A 24923-nucleotide genomic window follows, 5' to 3' on the forward strand; every position below is an offset into this window, starting at 1 on the left:
GCGCAGGATGTGGTGGTAGCAGCGTTCTGAGCTGCATAAGTGGATGCACCTGGCACATCAGCATGAATAGGCTATGTTAAGGCAATTCTCCCACAGTAATGTATGAAACCATCCACTTCATGAGCAGCCTCTTGTGATAAAGGCTGCCTTTCTGCTGGCTTGGATAAGTTCCCCACTATGGTCAAAACAGAATAATGGAAGACTTTGAAAGAAGAGCCCTTGCATGGAAAATAATTAATCTAGTAGTGGAGGAGCAGGGAGAAAGATTTAGGGACACTTGAAAACAAAAAACAAACCCCAGAGTCCTGTGACTAAACTGAAGCCTGGATGCGGGCTTGCACTGTGTTTTTGTCCTGAAACAAATAACCTACCCTGAAAGCACCACTCTTGGGCAGGTCGGCCACCCTTTGGGTAGAAAATAGGAACTTTATTTTAAATGACAGTTTAGGAAACATTATTGCCTTTCGTATATCCTGTGTTTTTCTACAAGGTGGAAATTTCCACTACTCTCAAGTGCAGCATTCCACTGTGATAAGCCTCAGTTTATTGGCAAACTGATAAGCATCGTTTTAGTGTATTTAAGCACAGCTTAAAAAAAAAAAAATCAATTGATAGAAGTCCTTACTTCTACAATTAAAATTACTTCCAGTTGGAAGCTCAACCTTAAACAGAGTTTGCCTCTAACAGATTTCTGCAATCTTTCCAACTATGTGTATACAAAGAGAATATTCATACATGCCTTGGATGCAACAGTGAAATGAATGTAATGCATTCCACATGTTCTAAGAAACTGAAGAACCTACATTTCTAAAGGATATTTGACTGCTGGTGGGAGACTCCCAAGGCCTGTATGCTCACTTGAATGCATCCCTCAGTAACAAAGATCCCTTCAGTACAAGACTCACATCCAAGTAACCATCAAGTATCAAAACATGCACTGATGCTAACAGACTTAATATATATTAAAAAAAAGCCTTTTCCCCCCACAAAATATCTCAATATCTTAAGCAATTTTGTTCTCTGGAAGAAAAGTTTATTTGAGAACTAGAGAATATTGCTAAATGATTTTTTCTAACCATAATGCATTTTAGATAAAGGTTATATATAACACCAAATAAATGAGCTGCTCTTGTAATTCATATTCTAATAATGCATGATTTCATATGCTTTAGCACACGAAAGATTAGATAGCTTTAAAATTGGAGCAGTCAAACTTTTAGCACAGCATGAGATGAAGATAAGGAGCATTCAGTCACCAAAAACATCTTGTCTTCATCACTTTCTCATCCTTAAAGAATTTCAAAATTGCAATTGAGCAATTCTTAACTACTGCACAAAAATAACTCCTATGAGCTGAAAAACATTTTAAGATCTTTCAAGTTTAGGGTATGGAGATAAATTGTCATGCGAAGGCATGTCTTATCAATCCCATGAATTGAAGGCTAACAGAAGTTTGTAATTCTGACATCTCAACAGATGATTAAAATCCCCAAGTGACTGAAAGCTATGCATAGCCCTTGAGATTAAATGATCATCCATTATAGGCACTGCTATGTATGCATTATATATGATTTTAACAGTTAGCTGGCAACAATTAGTCATTCTCATTTCTCACTAGTTTTCAGAGAGTAGCATCTCCCAAAGTTAATACTACTACCTCCAAATAAGGATAGTATTGAAATTCAGACTATGAGGTTGAAAATCAGTTTATTATTTTTTCAGGTATTCCTAACATTGCTTCATTACATTATTGGAAATAGGAAAACAACAGATTAATCCCCTTTAAGATAATGAAAAGCCTTTGGAAGGTTTTGAGAGGTTTAATATGATTTAAGGCTCCAGTGAGCAGAGGGAAAAATATGCTCTTTTCAGCAAAGATTTCAAAACTGTTTTCTCAATTTACAAAGAGCTTCGCTATGTACTTATCAATATGGAAGACCTTCCCTGCCAAGAAGTATCGTGTTATCTGAGGGCAAGTCTTGGAAAATACTACTCAGCATGTTCTCTTAATCAGATGATATACAATTAATGATTATAGCTAGCAATATTGTATGCTTTTGTTGTTTTTCGTGCAACTGGTATTACTGTTTCTTGTAATTTCCCATTTCTTAGCAACAACAAAGTTTAACTTCTGTTATTGGAAGCTCTGCTAGGATTATTTTCACAATCTGCTCAATTTGTCTGCTCTTACATCTGACAATACACCATAAGCAATTGAGAAACATTTTCTGCACAAGCTACATTAAGCCTCACGGCAATTATTGCTGTCTTGACTGATCCATTCAAAACCATTTCTACACTTAATCTGAAAGCCTAAAGCTCTTTCTTTTGGGGCTATGTATCTTGCCATGTGGAAGGCACGTTGCCGCTGTGGTCATGGTCACAATCCAGGCACAGGTGAAACTCAATACATTAAAATTACATCAACTGTAATTTTTGCCCAGAGGGGTGGTGGAGTCACCATCCCTGGAGGTGTTCAAGAAACGTGTGGATGTGGCACTGAGAGATGTGGTTAATGGGCACGGTGAGGATGGGTTGGTGGTTGGACTAGGTGATCTTAGAGGTCTTTTCCAACATTACCGATTCTGTGACTCAGTGTCAGGTTATAACCACTCTATTTCTTCTCTCTACTGGATCAGCAGACCTCAAACACTGTACTATTATTTACAGGCAATATTGAGTCAATTATAAGAGCACATGATCACCATTTTTAGGTATGAAAATTTGGAGCATGAGGTGATCCTATCTGCAAGTTCTTCTGGGTTGACCACCTCTAGTCTGGACATTTAATATGTCTCTCTTTACATTTTGTCAATAGTTTAGTTAATTTGCCAATTTTGGGATCTATAAAATCATAGCATCACCAAAGTTGGAAAAGACCTCAAAGATCATCTAGTCCAACCATCCACCTACTACTAACATTGCCCACTGCTGCTCACTGGTCCCTTAGTATCAGCTCCTTACCTTGGTTTAGAGGTACAGTATGGATATAAGATATGAAGTAATAAGATCATTTGGGAAATAAGAGATTTCAGCCAAGATGAATGAGGCTCAGCATCTCAGAAATACTGCTGGGAAAGTGAACACTTAACCCTTTTCATAGTAGCTATCATATCTTTATTTCGTTCTGGAGAAATACTGTGATTTCCAGGTTGTAGTATCTGCTTAGTGTCTAGGGCAGCCTGTTCCCTGCCTTTAGGAATCTGCCCCTCCATTTCTACCCATCCCATTTTGATTCAGCCTACAGATTTATGCAATCCTATTCTACTGCCACACAGTACTCCTACAACACACACAGCTGGTCCAAATATCCTGGTTTGATACTACCTCTGTTTGCACACCTCAGAGCCTCATAAGGCTTCTCAGGAATTTACAAGCCCTAGTACTAGGGATGAAATAGCACATTTCAAAACCTTCCACCAACCACTGTGTTGACTGAAATTTGCAATGAAACATGCTACTAAGTTTTTTGTTACATGACAATGCCTTGCCTATTACATCTATTTTGAGAAGTATGCATCTATAGATACTCAGAAGTGGTGAGAAGCAGGACATCTGAGTACTCAGACACATTAAATATTTGATGCAATGAAAGGGAGCAAACCCACACAATACACAGATTAAGGGGATGCTTGTACTAGGGCAGTGTAATACTATAATGAGATGAAAAGCACAGCAACGATAGCAGGGTAGCAATGTCCTAGGTTGCAGGATAAACCCAAATACAGCAGTTGTGGACAGAGAAACAAAGGAAAAAAAAATCTGCCTACCTTTGGAAGACCTCAGATAGACAGGGATCTCCAGTAAGAAACCCCCTCTTCCACTGCCAACCCTTAAATGAGGTCTGGGAAGGGGTGGATCCTGGCTCCACCCCTTCTGGCCACTCAGGTGCATTGCATGCACCTGAGCTCCCCTGGGTTGGCCCTGCCTTCCACCACGTGCTCAATCACTGTTTCAAGCTGTGACTTAGCACTTCTGCTACAGACAGTGTGAACATTTGTTACTTATTTCATAATTCAATGTATATTTTAATTAGAAAATTACTTCATTCAGCTGCAGTCATTTTGTGGGTAAGAAATCTCACTGAGCTGGCTGGCTGTAGAGACAAATGGTGCACAACTGAATACTCTGTGTGTGAAATGAAGAATTTCCTCTGTGACTGTAAGCACTAGAAGTGTTGTTTGGGATCAGTGGCAAAAGCTAAATGACCTTAGTATGGTCCACTGCCCAGTGGCCAAGGACTCAAGAAGCTCCTGACTGGGCTGGCGCTGTGTGTAAGAGTCACATGTGTGCCACGGTCCTACCACTCAAGAGTACTGCATCTTCTTGAATTTTTTTACCATGTCATACATTCACAGTTCTGGAGCAAACATTTCTTGCTCAGAGGCAGACTGGGAGAAGGAGCCAAGCAGATCTCAACCTCTAACCATTTGAGGTGATTGTGCTTGTGGGGCCGAACAGAAACGTAGCAGTGATGAACAAGTAGCTAAAAGAGGGAATAAAATGCTGGGCAAATGTTGACAGCTGATAGTTTCCATAAATTTGGCAGCCATCTTCAGTGTAACCATCTAGAATGGGCTTAGGGAGTTACCAGACCTAATCTCTTTTCACCATGACTGGGATATCCAAACTTCTGAAAGGGGCAAATCTCATCAGGCTGATCACTTTGCTTTAGTTTTATTCTAGCCAATTGCTCTTCTTTCAGAACAGGATAAATTGCTGATTAAATTTTTGTTCACTTCAGTGGATTTCTGAGAAATCAAGCCTCTAGTTTGTAACTCACCATAATAATCCAGACAATTCACTGAAATGGGGCTTTCACATACTGGAGGACGTCACACCTTCTAGGCTGAGCAATCTTGGTTTACTTCTTGTGCAAAACCTCCAGTAGGACAGCATTTCACTTCACTCCTTAGTGGCATTAAATGGGATAGCAAAATTGCTTCCACCCTCTTTATATCAGTAATTACATAAAGGTAGGTTAGAGCACATGGTTTTAATTTAGCCTTTAATGGTTTTATTTGGCAGGGAATAAAAACCTACTGCTCACTAACCTTGAATTAGCAGCTGACCTCTGAATTAGTCAGCCTTTTTCTTGTAAATGCGTTTTGTAGAGTATAAACACGAACCATCTATTTACATAACGTTAGTGACAGCCAAATGATTTCTTACCAGCATTAGTGATGGAAATCCCAAACACTCCTTCATTGCTGGAGAATGGTTTATAACTCATGAGAATTATCTCTGCACCGAGCTACTACAAAGAGAAAAGGCCAAAAGCTGTAGGATTTGTATAGCATTGCACCAAAGAACTAAGGAATAGCTTCACAGGACATGTCAGATGGCAGCAACTAGCACCAGCTGCTAGTTGGGCCCCGCATGCACACCACTACATTTCGTGCACTCTTGGAGCTCATGGTGATGTCTTATGGGTTTTCAGTTTTGTTTCATATCCAGGGAAAATGAAAGTCATTGAGCACTGTTTTAAGGTGCCCGTGTTTCTCTGGCTGCTGGCTTTATTGCTTTTAAGTACAAAATTCAATAATATGGACATGTTAAGTACAAGGAAGAGAAGATTTGAAAAAGAAATAAAGCACTTATGTAGGTTATCTTGTAGGCCATAGAGATGATTAACAGTTTTTAAGTGGTGGAACAGTGACTTCCTGAGCCTTGGTTCATTTTAGTTTATTTTTACTCACTATTAAGAAAGGTCATTTTGTGGATGTCATTGCCTTTTTGTTGTTTTGACTGTTGAATAAACAGCAGAACATCCTCTTTTCTTTTGAAACTCTTTTACCAGAAGGTAATTTTTTTTATTATTGCAGTAAGAGTGCATACTATAGCAGAGCACTTCTACTTTGCTCCGCATTTATTGGCATGCCCTGCCATAATGTGCCTTAGTAAGTCTCTAAATTAAGGTGGTATTTTTCATGCTTTCAGCAACAGCAGGACAGCACTCAGCTCTTTGCTGCGCGTTACTATCAACTCCCCCGTGACTGAGTTCCAGCTTTGGGCACTGACTGTGTGCTGAGGCCCAGCTCTGGCAGCAGATTTCAGCACTTGTTTTTCTGGCTATGTTTGCCCTGCCTGATTCAGGGTGGGAAGCACGAAGGCTCGGCTGAACAGAAGGGAAGGGCATGACAATTTCAGCTATCTTCAAACCATGGCTTATGACTTGTTCCCAAGCTAGAATAAAGGGACTTCTGTTCAACACAAAGGGCAGGAAGAACATTTCCCTGGGGAGAAGGGTATCAGCAGTGCCTTCAGTAGGTCGAAATAAGAAGAGCGAATGAAGACATCCTAGATAGCCGCTTTAGGCAGCACGGAGCCATTCCCCAGGGTTGGAAACAAATCTACCACTACCACTACTAAAACAAAGCAAACATCTTCTCCCTTCAGAGAAAGAGGATGGTGAATCCTAGCTGAGAACAGAACCCATTCTTCCTATCATGACAAATGGCCTGAGGTGTCCAGCAGTGCCCGCATACCATGAGCTTTGATGCCCGTGGGTGTACCCCTGCCTCTCCAAGAAAGCTGGGGCTATATAGCTTGTCCCTCCTTCCTTTGAAGGTCCTCACTGTGCAACAGGAAGTCTGTCCTGCAAATAAATCAGCTGCTTCCAGGACCAGAATCCAGAGTGAGTGATCACAGGCATTCACCATGCCTATTTGTACTCATTTTGGTCATTGGGGTCAAACACAAAAGCAGTGTCACTTCACAAATGGGAAAGCAATGCCTTCACCCCATTTTAGGTTGACTTTTCAGCAATGTAGCACTGTGAGGGTGATGCATGGGCACACCTGATGGGAAACAAAACATAGTTGGCTATTGCTCTTCAGTGTGCAGTTCTTGAGCTACCAGAGGAGGTTTGCAAGTTGCACAGTCCTCTTCTGCTAGAAGAGCTCCTTCTCCAAAGGAAAAGAGTTGAATGAAAAATTTAATGTAGTTAAAACATGATGCAATTGGAAAAAATACTGTGGCCTTTGCCTGGCCTATCAAAAACATTTCTGCATACAATAGGCATAGCTTATGTTTCAGGATAAATTACAGATCACTGAAAAAAATCTTCTCTAGGTTGTTAATGACGCACAACACGGGACGCTAAAAGCTCTTGTCCTCTGTACATGGTTTGCATTGTGCACAAAACTGAAGTGCTCTTCTTGCTCTGGTTTCCAGTGATAAGATCCCTTCTAAGATCCTTAGAAGAGACCAGCTACATTCTTATTTTTTTCATGTACGTGAGGAAAATGAGAAATCTTGGATGAGTCTCTCAGTCTCAGTCACCAACACTATCCACAACAGGGTGTTTTAGGTGGCATATCAGGTTTTTTGAGCATAGGAAGTGACACCTGGTCCCCATGGCAGGTGGGAGCAGGCAAGCAGGGCACTGCTGGCACACTGTTCTCCCCAGCTCTGAGGGCAGTGCCTCTCCCCAGCAGCCCCCAGGCTGCCAACAGGCGTCCCTGTACCTCTCTTTTGCTCCTCCAGGTTATGGAGCTTTGTGTTATCCTCCAGTCCTGTAATGGGAAACACCGACAGCAATTTATCTATGCTCCTGTTGTCTCTAGATACCTCTGACTGGATTCCTTCTGGTGTAGTTTAACATGCCTGCCAAGTATTTTTTTTTTTTTAAATACTAAATGCCTTTCTGTTGCTAGGTGGAAATTTTTCTGCCTTTCAGATATAAAGTGACTAATGGGATACATTTCATAATACATCACCAAGTACAGTACGTGTTATTAACATATCTCAGTGCCCTTTAAATATTATCAACTTGCACAGTAAGGATGGAGTAGTGTGTAAATTAGGCTTAATAAAGAAAGTAGGAGGAAATCTTTGTTCTCTGTTAAACACATTTTATAAGTTTAACAAGGTTTGTTGTGTTAAGGAGATGAGGTTAAAGCGTGTTGGGATATGGCAGGAACAAACAAGTATCTATCACCAAATGTTAAGTGATGGGACAGAGGTGACAGGGGCAGGTTCAGAATATCTGTGGGTTTTGCACATGGCAGTCCTAGAGGAGCGGTTCTGCCCCTGAGACAGGGGCAGTCTCTCCTCCCTTGTGTCTTTGTGTCCTTGTGTCATTGTGTCTTTGGCAACCGCAAAGGCCTGCAGGCTTCTGCCCAAGGAGCTGAATGACATGCTCTCTGCAGTGCCTGCATAAAGGGGACTGGGTGGAGGCTGGAATAAAACGACTCCTTGGAATAGCTTAAATGCAAATCAAGGAGAAAAGTGATTTCAATCAGTAAATGCGATTGCCATTTTCGTCTTTCAAGCTTCTAACAAACTGCTAAGAAACCTCTCCACTACCGACAGCCACTCTCAGTCTGGGTAGGTATTTCAACCACCTTTGCAGGCTCACGAGTTCTAGAACAAATAAGATTTGCATTCCTCCTGGCTGTGCTCAGCACAGCATGTGAGGTGTGGCAGTGGCTGTGCGTTCCTACAGAGAGCAGGAGCCAGCTCAGCACTGGGTGTCCACGCACAGTAGTGCTGCCACTCTCCAGCACCCCACGGGCTGGCAATTTCAGTGTGTGTACGTGACAGATCTGCATCATAACGGTTTGTGATAAAAGTGTAATAATACATTTTGGAAGGAACCTCTGGAGTGCATATGGTCCAATCCCCTGCTCGGAGCTGGGCCAGCTTCTGCATTAATTAAAGCTCCTCAGCACCTTGTTCAGGTGAGTTTTGAGTATCTCCAAGGATGGAGGTTTTGTTTTTATGCATCCTCTTATTCAAATAATTTCCAAAGAAACGATTCACTCAACGTTTAAAAAAAGAGTTGCCTGACAGTGTAGGAATTTTGTTTTCAATGGCAAAGTTTTGTTTTTCTTTGAATTTCTTCGACACATCTGAGTAGTAAAGAGTAATAAAAGAAATCATCGTTTACAATGATGTAGAAATAAAAGCATAGAAAAAGTCAAATCCCATAATTATTTTTAACAGACAAAAATTAAGCTCTCATGACATGCTGACTGTGGAAAATACATTTCTGGGTATGCATTTGGATATATAAAAAAATACATTAAAAATGTTTCATTGGAAAAAAATCTACCAAATAAAGTAAATTAAACGCACTAAGTAGTTTTGTGGCCTTTTGATTTTTAACCTTACACATCCTTGGCAAAACTGTGCCTACCAATGGGTTCAGATTGACTGAAAACCTGCACCAGGAAGAGGGGGCTACACAGAAGAAGGGCTTCTTTGCTCCACATTTTTTAAAATGCTGGTAAAACTATTTTTAAAAGTCATTGAAAAATTCAGGTTGAATTTTTGAGGGTTTATCATAAGAAACTAATCATCTCCTAAGTGCTATTTCAAACAAGAGAATTTTGCCAAACATCCCATCCTTTTTAATTCAAGATCTACAACTCTTAATAAAAACCCTTTTTTGTTGTTTTTGCTGTTGTTTTTTTGTTTTTAACTGAGACATTTTAGTTTTTCTCAGAAAAATTCCACTGGAGAAAACTGACACCCCTTAAACCATAAACCATCACTGGTTTCAGCTGTAGGCCCAAGGCTATGAAGACTGATGCAGCCGGTTCTGTTGAAGATTGCAGCATCACAGAATCACAGAAGGGTTGAGGTTGGAAGGGACCTTTGGAGGCCATCTGCTCCAACCTCTTCTCCAGCAGGGACACCGAGAGCAGATGAGATCCCCCTGAGCCTCCTCTTCTCCAGGCTGAACAGGCCCGGCTCTATCAGCCTCTCCTTAGAGCAGAGGTGCTCCAGTACCTTCAGCATCTTGGTGGCCCTACATTGGACCGTCTCCAGCATGTCCAGGTCCCTCTCTTACTGGGGAATCAAGACCTGGGCACAGTCAAAGCTCTCAAAACTCTCACATTGTTCCTTTCTCTTTCCTGCCAAACCTTTGGCTGTTGAAATTCTCACCTTTTACACCGCAGAAAATGTAAAATGGTGTAAGGGAAGTCTGCACATCTGTCTGTACCAGGTGTATTGCCTACACATGTTTAGAAAGTACGGGTAAGTAGAAAATGTTTTGTCTGTGTGGGCACCCCATCACATTTACATTTATAATATTGCCAAGAACAATAACAGCAGATAACTTGGGTTTAACCTCCGAGAAACAAAAAGATGTAGTTTGATCCACCTTTCCCAGTAGCTTTTCTACACGAGTTACCTCTTCCAAACCCATTCCACTCCAAAAACTCTGAGGAACAAGAGTTGAACTGTCCAGTTCAACATGAAGACCAGTCCAAATCACTGTGAAGGCTAAAGGGAGAGAAACAAAGCACAGGATCAGGGCCACCCCATGGAAGAGCTGAAGCTCCATGCTGGATTAAATCCATGGCTGCCGTGAGCTGTCCCAGCTCCACTGGCTGTTTAAGCAAGACCAAGTTTCAACAGACCAAATGTGCCACTCATCAGCACTCTGATTTGGGGGCTGCAAACAGAAATGGCAGCACAGAGCATGGACCAGCTTGCAGACCAGGCTGCAGACCAGGCCACTCCACTGCACGCGGCGGTAGGGTGGGAAAGGTTCACGTGCCAAGCTCCTGTGGCAAAAGCAACAGAATAGGTTTTGTGTGTGCATGTGTTGCATAATTCAGGATCCAAACTTAATCCAAAATATTTGGACGGCCTCCTGCCCCACGCTTGCTTCACTGGAGCTGGAGACGCGTGCCAAGTGCAGCACCAAGCAGCTGTGGAGCCCGCGACAGCCTGGCTCCCAGGCTTCGGGCCCTGCACCTGCACAGAGGCACAATCCAGGGCCTGTGTGAGTCAAAGGGACCCTGTTTTTTCCACCAGCTCTGGAGACAGCTGAGGCTTGCCTTGGTGAAAGCAAAGCAGGGGATGGCTTTCAGCCCATGTGCCGGTTCCAGGGCTCCTTGCCCGCTCTGCTCGCCTCTCCCAACACAGCTCTCCAGGTCATTCATTTCTCACAGCATTTCTTCCATTGACCAGTGGGAAGCGTTTGGCAAATAACTGCTGTTTTAGGGATAAGAGGTCACCTTAACTGCCATAGCAGTGAAATGGGTACACATACAGTCTTTGTACACAACTGTAAATGTTCATTTGCCTTTCAGCGCTGCTTACAGCCCAAGATTTCATTTTAGCTGGTATAATGTGTTTGCATCATTAACAACAATTACCAGTCATTGTTCCATTCAGATTAACTTCCCTCTGACAATCTGTATGGCCCATAAACCCAACTCCAAAAGGAGTACCTTCCCACAGAGAACAAAATGGAATATGAATAATCAGTTTAATAACTGCAATTGACTTAGCTTCTCAACACCAGCACGTTTACTGAAAGGCTGCCAGGGTTCCTGGTGGGACAACCTGCTCTGCCCCAGGTTGCTCTCATGAGAGGCGTGGAGCCCTCCTGGCTCTGTTTCCAAACCTGCAAATGCTGTACTGGTCTTACACAATCTCCCTAAGCCTCCACTTCTCATTCTTGTGGTTTAGCATGGGCATTCAGCTCTTCTCTTTCTTATTTGCTCCTTTCTCGTGCTCTCCTTCCCCTCTCTCCTCTCTCACTATAAAGGCAGCAGTGACAGAGACAGCACTAGTTCCTAGGGAAGCCAAGGAAATTCAGAAAGATAAAAGGGGATGTCTCTGCAGCCCAGTTCAGGTGGACCCAAGCACCTTTTCTCCCCTTGCACAGCTGGGTGTTTGGGTGGCCAGCCAGGGCTGAAAGCCATTTCTTAGCAACTTTCTGGGTCTTATCTGATGGCCTCAGCCACAGCCCCTCTCAATAAACAGCCCCATAGCCTCCAGGTTGTGGTTGCCTCATGTCTAGCTCTGCTCCTCCCTGTTTGCTTAGGCTCAAGCTGAGGACCTCCTGCAAATTCCCTTTTCCAACAGACATGCAGAAGAACAAAACAAACTTTGGCATGGCAGCAGCCAGTGTCTTCCCATGTCGTCCTGCAGAGAGATCTCAGCTCTTCCCTGCAGCTCTACTCTGCAGCCACACGTTACTGATGCATCTTTCCCCAAGGAGGGGTGGGAAGGGAGGGGTGAGGATGTATGTTGGCACTAACACTTCCCCACTTCAACTGGGAATAGATACAACATAAGGAACAAGCTGGCAACACACAATTCTTTTGTGACCGTTTAATGCTGATTTTTCCTTCTCCTCAGTAATTTTCTCAACTGATTTGCTCCCTGTTAATAGTAAAGCCGCCTCTGATACCAGCTTTCACCTGTGTGACTCTTTGTCTTTTACTTGAATGTCATCCTCCTTTTATTGCGGCTTCTCTCGAGGTGCCCCGTTCATCCTGCCTGGCCTCCAGTCCGCCCCCGTGCCCGCCACACATCACAGCCCTGTGCTGGCACAATTCATCAGCACGATGCTCACGTGGGTCAGAAGCATGCCACTGATGGAAATGTTAAACCAAATTGGTCCCAGACCTCCTCTTTGGAGAACTCTGCCATGTAACTTCTAGCCTGGCATTTCCACTCTCAGCTTGCGTTGTCTCCTCTAACCAAGAACGCAATCCCTCTGCTCGTCTGTTTTGTCTCCAGCAACATCAATTGTTTCACACTTGACATCATAGCAAATACATTAAAGTAGCCTAGATAAAGGAAATCTGGCAGATATCACCTGTCTGGAAAAATAATTGTTTTATCAAAGAGAACCATCGAGTGAGTCTGGCATGATGTACCTTTGGTTGCATTTATCCCATTTTTGATGTGCCTTTGCATTTTTAATTAACCCGCCAGGCTTGTTCCAAAGCCTCGCATACCACTGAGGTCAGAGGTACAAGGACTACAGCTGGATGGATTATTTTTTAACCCCGTGCAACCAAACCCATTGTTACGAATTTCCCACCACCACACAGTGCCTCATTGGCTCACTATGGATTTAAAGAAATTGTTGCCATCAAATGGCAACAACAACTCTGATGCTGGACTTCCCATAACCCCAACCTTCTCGGCAGACTTGCAGCCACGCTGGGAGCTCTGCTTCCCCCATGGTAGCAATTCCATTTCCATATCCTTGTTCACATTAACTAGTCTGCTTTTGCCCCTAGGAATTGTCTTCCTAAAATGAGAGCAGAGGTAAAATACTCCTTTGATTTTAGGCCATGCCTAGATTATCTTTCATCTCATTTACTGCACAGCAGTCTGTTGTAGTAGGCAAGCAGTCTGACTCTGCTTTTCTCTTACACTTACGTTTGAAGTTTTCCCAGTTTTCTTTGGAACACTTGATAATTTCCAGCTCAGGTTTACTTTTGATTGTCCCCGCTCTATACTTGTATTTCTTGACTTTCAGTTGATCAAATTCTTTGCTGCTTGGCTCTCATTCCTGTGCCTTGCAGAGGGCAGAGCATGTATGATCCTTCCCTGCCTGCTCTAAGCTCAAGCTTTCACCTTCTCCACCTGAGCCAGCTTTGCCAAACACCATCACCTCACTCCAACAGTTCGCCTACTGGAAAACTCTCAGATGCATACTCACTTCTGTTAACTCCCCTGTTTGCTTCAGACAGTGAGATGCATTCAGTTCTTGACTGTGTCAAGATCAGCTCTTGACTGTGACTAGATCCACAGCAACTTCATTGCACCTCAGAACCATCTTCTACCAGCTCACTGATGAACACCATTCCTACCATGAAGCACCATCAAAACAGGCAGTCTGCCCAGATTGGCGAGGCATTGAATGAAGATACAAATATTTTCCAAAAGGGTTTTTATTTCAGCCAAGACCATTGAAAGGAGCAGAATCAAAGCGCACTTCTGACTCCCCGGCTTTGTTCCTGCTGAATTTAAGAAGTGCAAAAGCTTCTCAATGAAATAGTGCCAGAAGCTTTTAGGCTGGGCAGCCCATGGCTGCTGTGGTTGTGCACAAGGACTGGGTGTCAGGAGAATGGGCTGGAGACAAACATCCCCGTCCCTTCCAAGCAGGTTCCAGCATCCTGGCTTCCTGTCATTTAGGGCTGCTGGCTTTTCTTCTCCTGAATCAATCCCTGTTCTGCAATTTTGATATCAAACCATGTGTCAGAGGACCATGTAGTAGTTTCAGCCCAAAAGAGCTGCAGATGCACCTTGAAAACACCTGAGACCTGAAGGAGCTGTGGAGTCAGCCTGTGCACGATACCGTGTGGCCTATGGGATGCTATAGGATGGCAGCAAAAAAAAGTGTGAGAGCTTGTAGTGCCAAACCCAGGCCTCAGCAGATGAGCTTTAGCAGACCCAGGTGCTTGTGTCTTGTTTTACATTTGGCGGCTGGAGTAAAACAACAACATTGTGAAATACTGTGGGTCTACCAAGTGTCGGTGTTGCCTTCTGGTCGGATCAAGTCATGCTGATTTTGCTTGACTGCATGTCTGGATGAAAGACAAAAACAAACAGACGGGACCAGGGCTTGTCTGCCAACTACTTTATCTTCCTGTGTTTCCAGTGTGCCCATTGCAGCAGCGTCTGGGCCATAGGTATGTCTCTTTGCAAAATAGGAAGGCCATGGCTCATCGACTCTTCTGATGAGCTCTAAATTAAGTTGCATGGCCTTCCCAGGCAGCCAACCTGAGCTGTACGCTAGGTCAGGGAGGCACTAATGGAGGTTGCTGGAGCAGTGGTAGGGCAATGCCAAAGATTACAATAGGGGACACTAGCTGGGACCTGAGACCCAGAGGGAAAAAAGCTACTGGGAAATGGAGCATCAAAGACATTGGTAGCTGCATACACACAAAGAAGGCCAGTGCATAAATAGCCTGATATCTTTGTTCCAGTGAAACTCACAAGAATTAAAACCCAGAGTCAGGAAGAAACTTGAAATGCACGACTACACCTGGCAGAGCCGAGCAGACCCGTTGATATCTATGGGGCCTGAAGGAGTTTCTGCTTTGTGATCCTCCGTGCTCACCTGGGAGAGCAGCCTCTGGAGGGGTCCTGCTGCCAGTGCTGCTCACATGCCAAGGTCAGTCACTGCAGGTAAATGAGTGAAAGCATCCCATTGTTAGTGGAACTTGTCAAGCACACCCACAGCACGGTGAAGCACTCTTCCTTGGCTGAGAATCTTGCAGCTAAAGAGAGAAACCTCAGGAAAATCAGTAATCTGATTATAGTTAGTTGAAAACAAAAAGCTGACACGTAAAGTCAAAATATTGGACAAGGTGTCAGAGCATAACCCTGGCAAATATAGCCCAGAAATTTGTCAGTAAAAGAAAAGCAAAAGAAAACAGAATGAGAGAGATGAGCCAGCGGCAGGGCAGTTCACCTACAGCTTCTCTCTACACATGTATCAGCATTCATCTTGGCAGAAAACCCACTCAAAGTTGTGCTTGTTCAAAGGAAAAGGTTTGCCACCAGCTCCTGGGGGCTTGGTACCCTCCAGCCTTGGCAGCCTTGGTAAAGCATCGCTTCCTGTGAAGAAGTCACCTGGGGCATGGGGTAGCACCATCTATTAATTTTTTTCTAGCTCTTCATCTTGGAGACTTACAAAAATTATATCTGAATATTATTTGTAATATAAACAGACCATAAACTCTCCCTAATGTTTGCTTTTCATCTCTGTGGTAAAGATCTGTTTTCCTCATGCTGGAGATGTGGACTAAGCCTGGAGGAGGTCTGCGACTGCCCCAGCATTGCCCAACCTACAGCCAGCCCATGCTCCCCAGTGTTTGGGATCCACAGCAGATACACATGTCCCGGGGAAGACATAAACAGGATGAGTTTTTAAGGGCCATTTGTTGCTGTGGCGATGAGTAATGCAATTTGGTAAGCACCTTTGAGTTCAGTAGGGTTGTGTACTACTGGGTTGACAGCAGGCTACAGAGAGATGGGGAAGCAGTGATCCAGCAGGCTTCTTCCCAGATGATGAGTGTATCAATAGGATGCAACTTTATCTGTAACTCATTCTTCTTTGTCTTGGAAATCCCTGGAAAGTGACACCAAGGGTAAGTAAAGAGGCACATTCATCCCATACAACTACTTATCCCAATCCATAGCACTCTTCCACTTGAGACTTCCTCCCCATGCCTCGCACGTATCCATAGCCCCTGAAGCAAGTCTGGAAGCATAATCCAAGTTAGCATTATATCCCTTCCTATGCAGCTTAGTTATTAGCTACCACAGAGGAATTAAGAGCTAACAAGTCTATCAGAGACAACTAGCGTCATCTGGTTACTTTCTCCAGGCTCCCAGGGCCATTTTGGCTGAAATCCTGGATGGCTTTTAGCCTCTCCCTGTCACAGAGTATTCTATGGTGGGAACTCTGTGGACAACTGCTCTGCAGTTCCATGTTGAGTGTTTCCTGTGTTTGTGTTTCTTAAAGCTGGGAGCCATGATGTTCTAAGCCATGCCACTGCCCATTACTCATGCCCCTCCCAAGCATATCTTTAGTGTCCTAAAGAGCTGTGAGCCTGCAGATGAAGCCAAAAAAATCCATCTTTTTGTTCTGAGGTAGCACAGTGCCTGGCACAGCTATTTTTGGTCCATGACTCAGGGCACAACCGTGTTAGAGATAAATAAAATGAAGGAGTTAGAACATCTTTGGGCTCATATTTGACACTTGTATTCCAACAACATTTAACATTACATAAACCATAAGCATTGGTATGGCTGTTATTTTGACTCGTCTGTTTGACAATTGTTTCATTTTAATCAATATTTATTTTATTTACAACCGAGACAAAAGCTCTCTAATTTCTTCATCTGATTAAATAGACGTTTCCAGACCAAATGAAGCTGGACTGAATAAGACAGCACAAACTGGACAGGCCTCCCTCATCTTCAGGTTGCACCTCTTCCAACAAGCTCTGTGAGTATCGCATGGCCACGGCACATCTTGCACATCACAGACGAGCCGAGGCTACTCATAGCTGTGTGCCTCAGGACAAGGAGCCAAGAAACACAGCAAAACAGTGTTGACACAACAATTAGCATATTGATTGTCAATGCAAATTACCTCTTGATATATTGTGAAACACTTCACAGCTTCAGAGGACCTCAGAGGAGCCTGAAGAGTCTTATAGACACCACAGAGATTAAATGCACATTTTCAGTTGTGATACTAAAATATAATTCTAGGTGAAGGATTGTAGAAAGAGATGTGCAGGTTGAGTAGATAAAAATGCATATCTGATATTCCCCTCCTGTCCAAACAAGCACCATAAATTACATTCCTGAAGGAGATTTCAAGCTGTACATATTTCAGGCCTTCTTGGAAGAACTTTTTGCTTTTTCTTTGGAGGAAATGGTCCCTGTGTTGCCAGGCACTGATGCTACCACAGCCTTCTGAAGAAAAACAGCAGCTTGCAAGCATATTCAGATACTTCAGATAAGTACTTTTGGGAAGACCAGAAAGAAAAGGCTATATAAGAGCTCAGCCACTTCTAAGGAGCTCCAGGAAAAAGGGACAAGTGAAGAAATGTCATCTTCTGCAAAGGCACTCAGGACAACTCGGGGTTTGCTTAACCTTGGTTTTCTATGGAAGCAAATTGTGCAAGGTCAGGTACTGCCCATACAGAAGCTCTTGAAACTGCTGGCTGGTTTCAGTCAAGCATGACAGGAAATGAGAATCTCTGCAATAGTCAAATTCCTGTGAGTTTTCATGAAAATGTTACCCTTGCATGGATAGGGAAGAGAGGACTTTCATATGTGCTCTTTCACTAGACTGCAGGAGAATGAATGAGAGCAGAAAATGGCCTTACAGACGCTCCAGCACCAAGCACTGCCCAAAAGCTTCATGCTTCACTGGAGCAGAAGGGGTCAGGGATACAAGCAGAGGACATGCTTCCCTGGGTGATTGTTCCCCATGGCAGAGGGGCAGGCAGCTGCAGACTGAATGATGAGTACACCTGCTCAAAGGCCCAGATCTTGGCCTTCCAGGACACACAACCCAGACCCGGGGTCCTTGCCCCAGCTTGTCCACACATTGGCTTTGGGATCAGTTTCTTTATCCCCTGGCTTGAGTGGCACCAGTTGAAATGGCTTTTGTTCCCGTCAAAGGGCAACTCAGCTCTGCAATCTGCACCCCGGCAAGACCTGGATGTTCATGAGAGCAGTGAGCCTTGGAAGCTGCCCAGAATTGCAGGCTTCCTGCACATAGAAAAAAAAGATAGGGTCTTTGAAACTCAAGGAGTCTGAGTTGGTTCAATAGCTTTTCATAGACTTAATAAAAGGTTAATCAAATCGTCTGAAATGAAAGCACACTTGGCATTCCTGTTCCTGGGTTGGCAGGAATGTGGAATCCTCATGCACTTTCCTACAATTGATGCTATTATTTAGGAGAAGCCTTGAGTACAATCCTATGGGGGTCATAAAAAAAACACCTGAAGCCCAAAAGGCTGCATGGCAAGAACCGAGATAGAAAATGGCACTTTTCCTACCTGTGAACATCATTCACGCACTTAGTTCTTTATCAGAAGCAATTTACCCATGTTTCTCATATAAACTAAAGGCAAGCGAGTTCAAGTAGGTTCCTTTAACATAACGACATCTTTTAACCCAGCTTTTGCTCCTGTGCTCACAAGGGAAGATCTACCCGTGTATGTATGACACACTATGCTGCTAACTACACACTGCTCTGGGAAGTAGATTGATGGTGTAGATTTGCCTTAATCCTATACTGCATTGTTGGGAGATATGATAGAATAAAACACTGGTAAAGCATTCCTTGGCAGCTGCAGGACTTCTGTAGGAAAAAAAGCCTGGAGAGACACTCCCATGGTGCCTGCTGCAAGAAGGGAAAGCTTTGGGATTCAGACTGCTGAGGAGCTGGGAGATGGACATCCATCTGACTTCTGAACAAAGGATCCCTGGCTCCAGCAGATACATCCCCATCAGTTGTTAGCACAGCTACACATGCCATCTTTCAGTCCTCATTGCACGTATCGGCAATCCCTCTACTAACGGCTTTCATGGGGTTGTTTTGAGTTCACGGGTTGCTGTACTTGCTCTAGGATTCCCAAGAAGTTACAAAACAATGTAAACAAGTGTTTTCAAAACTGTTTGCATCTTCCTTTGCCCCCGCTCCTCTGAGGAGCAGAAATGGGACCAGGCTGTCCTTCACTGGCTGCTCCTGGTCATGGCCAAAGGACAGAGAAACAGCGTCGGCAAAAACAAATGGATGAAGAGTATTGCAGAACACTGATGAAATCCTCCCCCTTGGGATTTTGGGTTTAGGAGCTAGGCAGATGGTAGGGCAGGCATGTGCATTGCTCTACATGAAGGCAGGCTTGCTCAGGGGAAGAAGGCTGTGTTGTGCAAATGCCTCTCAGGCAGACTTCACACTGGGTGAGAGAGGTTGCAAGCAGTTTTCAGGGCACTGGTGGAAACCGGAGGCTCTTCTGCTTCTGTTCTGCTTATCACAACCCTTGTGGGGTTTGTTCAGGTGTTGCTTTATCAAGGCCACATCAGGGACGTGACAAGGAACGGACAATGAAGCTTGTCTGCAGAGAGGGCATCCACACCCAGGAGCCTCCAGCCCAGGCAAGTCCCACTGTCATTCCTCCAGCACCCCAGTCCTCATCCCACCTCAGCAGCCCCATCATTCAGTGCCCTTCCCAGTGGCTGCTGGAGATGCAGGGCAGGCAGGGAGGTTCCTGCAGCAGTCCCCAGGGGCTGGGCTTTGGTGGCACCGCATTGCAAGGCCGAGAGGTCAGGCGGGGAGATGAAATCTCTGCGTATAGCTTCTGTTGCAAGACAGAAACTGTGCAAGGCATCCTTGCTAGCTATGAAAAATTATCCAGAGAGAAGGTTTCTCTCTTGTGAAATGCACCTCTTGATCATCCCACAGGAACAGCCCACACCCTCACAGTGCTGCCACTGCACAGATTCCCATTTCTGCCTTTGACTTGCTTAGACATTTTTAGAAATCTCTCCAGGCCACTCTCAAGCCATATTATCCTGGATGCTTTTCCTAAAATGCACAATTTCTGTTAGAGAAAAAGAAACCCCAAAACCCAACCCCAGCTTCATGGCATTGATAGAAACTATTAAGGTTTTACTGGGGCTTATCAGATACAATTTTAGCTAATCTGGAGTCCATCTTTATGCTCAGAGTATGTATATATGCATTACTATTCTTTAATGTACTGCTCAGAGGCATTACCTACACATGCAATGCTGAAACTTCGCAGATCTTCCCTTTAAATATTTAATCTCCATGTGCACAAAAGCAGAGCAGTTAATGCTTACCTGGCCATTTCACTTCCCTATTTCCAACGTCATTCACCAATGCCTGCAGAATTACTGCAGATTAGGATCATCCCTCAGTTAAATAAACGTACATACGCTTCTTGTAGGAAAGCAGGAAAGATGTATTTTCATATTGCCCTGAAGAGCTCTGCCATGAGTGCAAGAGCAGGCCAGGTTTGGGCCAGTGTGCTGAACAACCTTTACTGGAGAACCAGTTCCCCTATTGTAGACTCTAGCTTGCATCCAGTTGAACATGAAAGCAATTTCTTGACATAAAGCCTTTTCACACCCTTTAAACAACCGTAATTTGAAAGTTGTAAATTGCTGAACAAGTCAGTGTGGAGACATTTACATAGATACGACTGTAGGTAACCACGTGCCCTCAGCATGGAACTGCCTGTTCCTTGCGGCTTCAGGGCGCTTAGCGGCCGTAGACTCAGTCTGTTGGGTTGGCATTCTCCCCTTTCAAAACTTCCAGCTTGGATTTACGCAAACCACCACAGCAGTCATGCCAGTCCACAGAAACCCATGTTTGTATCCAGCGAATATCTTTTTACTGGGGGAAAGGGGCAGATCCCTGCAGCCAGCCAACTTATTGGTCTTTTATTGTTCTTCTTGGGGAGTGACCTCAGCCTGACTGGGGAACCGGCTCTTCAGAAGCCGCACACGTCACCGGTTACACAAGGCCTATGAAGCACGACAGTGTCATCACCACACCTCTGTTCTTTAAAAAGACACTTCCTTCTGCTTTTAGGTTGGGTCCAGTTATTCACGGGGAGCACTCTGCCCTGTACGAGGAAATAGTGAATCTTTCTCCTCCTTTAAAGCGTGTGACGAAGTTTTGCTCAGGGATTTCCCACCGACATCGATATTTTCCCAATCAAACATGACACATCTCTCTTATAGCTCCAGTGATGAAGGGAAGGCAGTGTATGTGCATAATGGTGAAGTCGCACTGCCTCCACTGAGACCAGACCTGAGGGAATCACAGAATCATCACAGGGTGGCTGAGGTTGGCACAGGCCCCAGCAGGGACACCCACTGCAGGTGCACAGGCCCACATCCAGGTGGTTTCAAAGATCTCTGAGGAGGAGACCTCACAGCCTCTGGGCAGCCTGTGCCAGCACTCTGTCACCCGCACAGCACAGCAGTGCTGCCTGGTGCTCAGAGAGAGCTTCCTGTGCTTCAGCCCGTGCCCACGGCCTCTGATCCTGTTGTTTGCTCTGTTTTCCTCCCGAGATTTGGGACACAACCACTCAAAATACTGATGTGAGCACAAGGGAGTAAGAAACCAATTTATCGCGGTTTGGAAGAAACTGCTCTAACTTAAGGGGTGAGTAAGGAAAGTTGTAGACAAAACAGCAACGACGACAGTGAGGCTCCTTGTCCAGGTCCTTTTTCCAAGCACGTGCTCTGGGCAGAGCAGCCAGATAGGATCTGCAGCACCATAAATCAATTCGCTGCAAAGCGAACAGAGAAACGGATTGTGAAACGAACTGTAAAATAAACATCTAATGTAAACATGGAAAATGCGCTGGTTTGTTTTTTCTGTCTGGGAGCCCAAGTCCAGCCCCAGTTACTGGCTGGCTGCGCCGTGTCCTCCTCCAGCCTCGGGTTTTCTGATAAGCAATTGCTCACCCAAAGCCGCCCCATCAAGATTTCTCATCCCAGCCCAATCCATGGGGTTTCCACTCACGGCATCTCCTGATCCAGCCCATCCTCCTGCCGGGGGGGCTGACACATCCTCAGCAGAAGAAGCTGGCCAGCTCTGGGACAACCCTGACCTTACCTTCTGTGTTTCTGCTTCTGACCATGAATAAACCTGCAGGGCAGGGGGTCCCCTCAGAGCTTGCACTCTACCCAGAAAAAGGAGAACGTAACTTCTGCTTCAGATGTGCCTGGGGAATGAGTGAGGTCAGCACGCAGTTTCTCAGGGGCAAAGGGAAAGGCAGGAAGAAACTGAACTCCTCCAGCTGCTCGGCAGACAGCTGGGTCCCATTGGTACCTCTCTGTAGTGTGGGGCACACCCCAGCTCCCGTGTCAGTGCACCAAGACAACATTTAGTAGCCTATGACATAAAGAGAAGTTTGTGTCTCCTCTCAATCTGTTCTGACATACGATTAGCCTTTTCCTGTAGGTCCCCATTCTCTCTTTGAGTGTGTCTCCTATTCCACCAGCCAAAGCCACCACTGAAAATCGCTGAATAGAAATAAGACCTGGACAAATGTCCCCTGAGATGCTTGTGATGCACAGAGGGGAACACTCATGGCTCCTCGGAGGCACTCTTGGGCAATGAGTGTGTGCCTGCTTCTCTAACTACAAAAGAGATTTAGGTTAGATGTTAGGCAGAAACTCTTTACACAGAGGGCAATGAGGCGCTGGCGCAACTGCCAAGAGAAGCTGTGGGTGCCCCATCCCTGGAGGTGCTCAGGGCCAGGCTGGATGGGCCCTGGGCAGCTGAACCGGGGGGTGGCAGCCCTGCCCATAGCAGGGGTTGGAGCTGGGTGGGCTTTGAGGTCCCCTCCAACTCAAACTGTTCTGTGGTTCTCCAAAACTGTGGAAGAAAGCCTTCTCCCTCTGCTTGAGGGCCCTGTGTGTCTCACAGCTGCTGGGCTCATGAGGCAGCCACAGGCAGAAGCTGCTGACAGCTCCTGGCCCTACAACCATGGGCATGCAGCCAGTGCTGGGCTGGGCAGGCAGCATGGAGACCACGGGATGAATGTGGCAGGAGATTAGGTTGAGGACAGGAGGATGGGACAGGTGGGAGCAGAGATAGCACGTGGGGCCCTGCATGGGAAGCATGTGAGAGAGCTGATAGCTGTTCATGTGTCTTGGTTGACAGAGATCTGGTCCCCAGTTCCAAGTTTCTCTCCTGCGGTTCTGTCAGGAGGAGGGCAACAGCTGAGAGGTGACACATGACCCAAACCCCTGTAACACAAAGCAGGGAAATCCCCATGGGATAGGGACTTTTAGATGATTCCAATGCAAGAGCTGGCATCCTACAACACTCTACTGACTAGCACAGCACAGCCCTTGGACACACCAAGTGTACAGTAAATAAGTATACAGATGTTCCACAGTATACAGAGAAGTTAGACTGGTAAGATTACCATGTTGAAAAAGATAATCAGATATAAATGAAAGGTGCTCACCGGTGTTGTAGGCTTGCAAAAACTCCACAAGGAGCAATCTCCAAGAAGAGATCCTTCCTCAGTGGCAGTCAGCCCTTAAATGGGGTCTAGGAGAGGTGGAGCCTGGCTTCACCCCTTCTGGTCACACGGCTGAATTGCCTTCACCTGTGCTCCTGCGGCTGATTTGGTGCTTGCCTCAGGTGGTCAATCAGAGGTTCAGGCCGTGATTCAACAGTTCCATACACTGAGTTTGGGAGTGTAGTGCTTAAATGCAAACAAGGCACTTCAGCAGTTTATCATAATGGAGATTTCAGGTAAGAGCAGTCGGAAGAATGAAACTCTGCTCTACCCATTGCTAAATAAATCCTTGTGCAGACTTTCATCCACGTGCCGGATTCAACCCACTTTTACTCCTTGAACAGCTGAGACTCCTGGCTCACAGGTGATCTCCAAGGCAAGGGCAGACCAAAGAGAAGTGTGTTTGTACAGAGGTGTTAGACAAGTCACCTCTGCCTGGTCTTTCCTCAACCACGAGTTCACCCAACCTTCCTGCATGATAAATCTGACCTCCAAGTTAGTCCTGGAATGCTGAACACGCATCTATAGAGGGCTGCCAATTATAGTGGAAAAGAAATAGATAAGAGCTTTGTTTGCTTCCAGAGGAGCTGATCAGGATAAAATGTTCAAATTCTCTTAACCTTCAAGAGAAGTTATCAGATTTTTGACTCACTGAAATCAAGATAACTGGAAGTTGCCAATTTTATTTCATTTATTATGGAACAGGGGTCACACACGCTAGTGTTGCCCACGACCAGATGTGGATGGTTGCTGTGAATAGAGTCTGCACAGAGCTACTTCTCAACATCCATTTCTCACAGAGAGGCTCAGCAGAGCACCAACAAAGAAAAGACACTTCTAGCAGGAGAGAGGCACTCCTTTTTCCCATTCCTCTGGCTGTAAGGTTTGCTCTGGAATGCCGTGCTCTGTCACTTTGTGCAGCCCTACCTGCTAAGAGTGCCACAGCTCACACTCAGCTCTACATCTCCCAACCTCAGCAGACCCCTGAGTACAGCCAAGTTTACACCGGCTGCAGACCCTCAGCATACTGTGTGAAATAGCACTTAAGGTTTCCCCAAATTAAAAAAGTCACTGATGTAGCCGGACCAGCAAACTCTGCCTTCAGACTGAGACACAGCTTGTAGCAGTGAAAAAAGGACTGCTTCGTGCCAGCAGAGCTGGAATGCAGGGACTGTGCTGGCAAGCAGCTCCTGCCAGACAACGGTGTCCGCACTGGGATTCTCGCTTCTATAAAAACACCATTAAAATTAATCATACCCACAACTGGTATCACTGTCCCCACAAACATTTTAATATTTGGCAATAGAAAAGCAGGGAATGTAATGAAGGCAGAGAGTTTTTAAAAAACTAAATTTTTTCAAGGAAAGACTTCTGGAGATCAGAAGTGAGGGAGACCATTTTCATCCATTGCCATATTTACCATTCCTGTATGCTCGCGTGGAATCATGGAATCGTGGGGTCATTTGAGCTGGAGGGGACCCTTAAAGGCCATATAGTCCAACTGCCCTGCAATGAACAGGGTCATCCACAGCTACATGAGGGTGCCCAGAGCCCCATCCAGCCTGACCTTGAATGTCTCCAGGGACAGGGCATCCACCACATCTATGG

The 24923-nt window shown here is 45.0% G+C and overlaps 2 long non-coding RNA genes across 2 annotated transcripts in view; one reads left to right on the forward strand and one right to left on the reverse strand.

The window, feature by feature from the left end:
- LOC107053085 overlaps positions 1-15695 on the forward strand; it is a 32871-nt gene extending 17176 nt beyond the window's left edge. The window contains exons 2-3 of the long non-coding RNA XR_001466054.4: positions 1-14884; positions 15489-15695. The exon at positions 1-14884 is cut by the window's left edge and continues 15889 nt beyond it. This is a non-coding gene — a long non-coding RNA (uncharacterized LOC107053085). The remainder of the gene's footprint in view (positions 14885-15488) is intronic.
- LOC124417878 lies at positions 13647-23312 on the reverse strand. The gene is made up of 3 exons (XR_006938980.1): positions 23259-23312; positions 15693-23034; positions 13647-14990 (listed from the first exon to the last, which is right to left on the reverse strand). It is a non-coding gene; the product is annotated as an uncharacterized LOC124417878 (long non-coding RNA).
- Positions 23313-24923: the final 1611 nt, after the last annotated feature.

The sequence above is a fragment of the Gallus gallus genome, chromosome 3 (genome assembly GCF_016699485.2).
Source record: "Gallus gallus isolate bGalGal1 chromosome 3, bGalGal1.mat.broiler.GRCg7b, whole genome shotgun sequence".
NCBI lineage: Eukaryota > Metazoa > Chordata > Aves > Galliformes > Phasianidae > Gallus > Gallus gallus.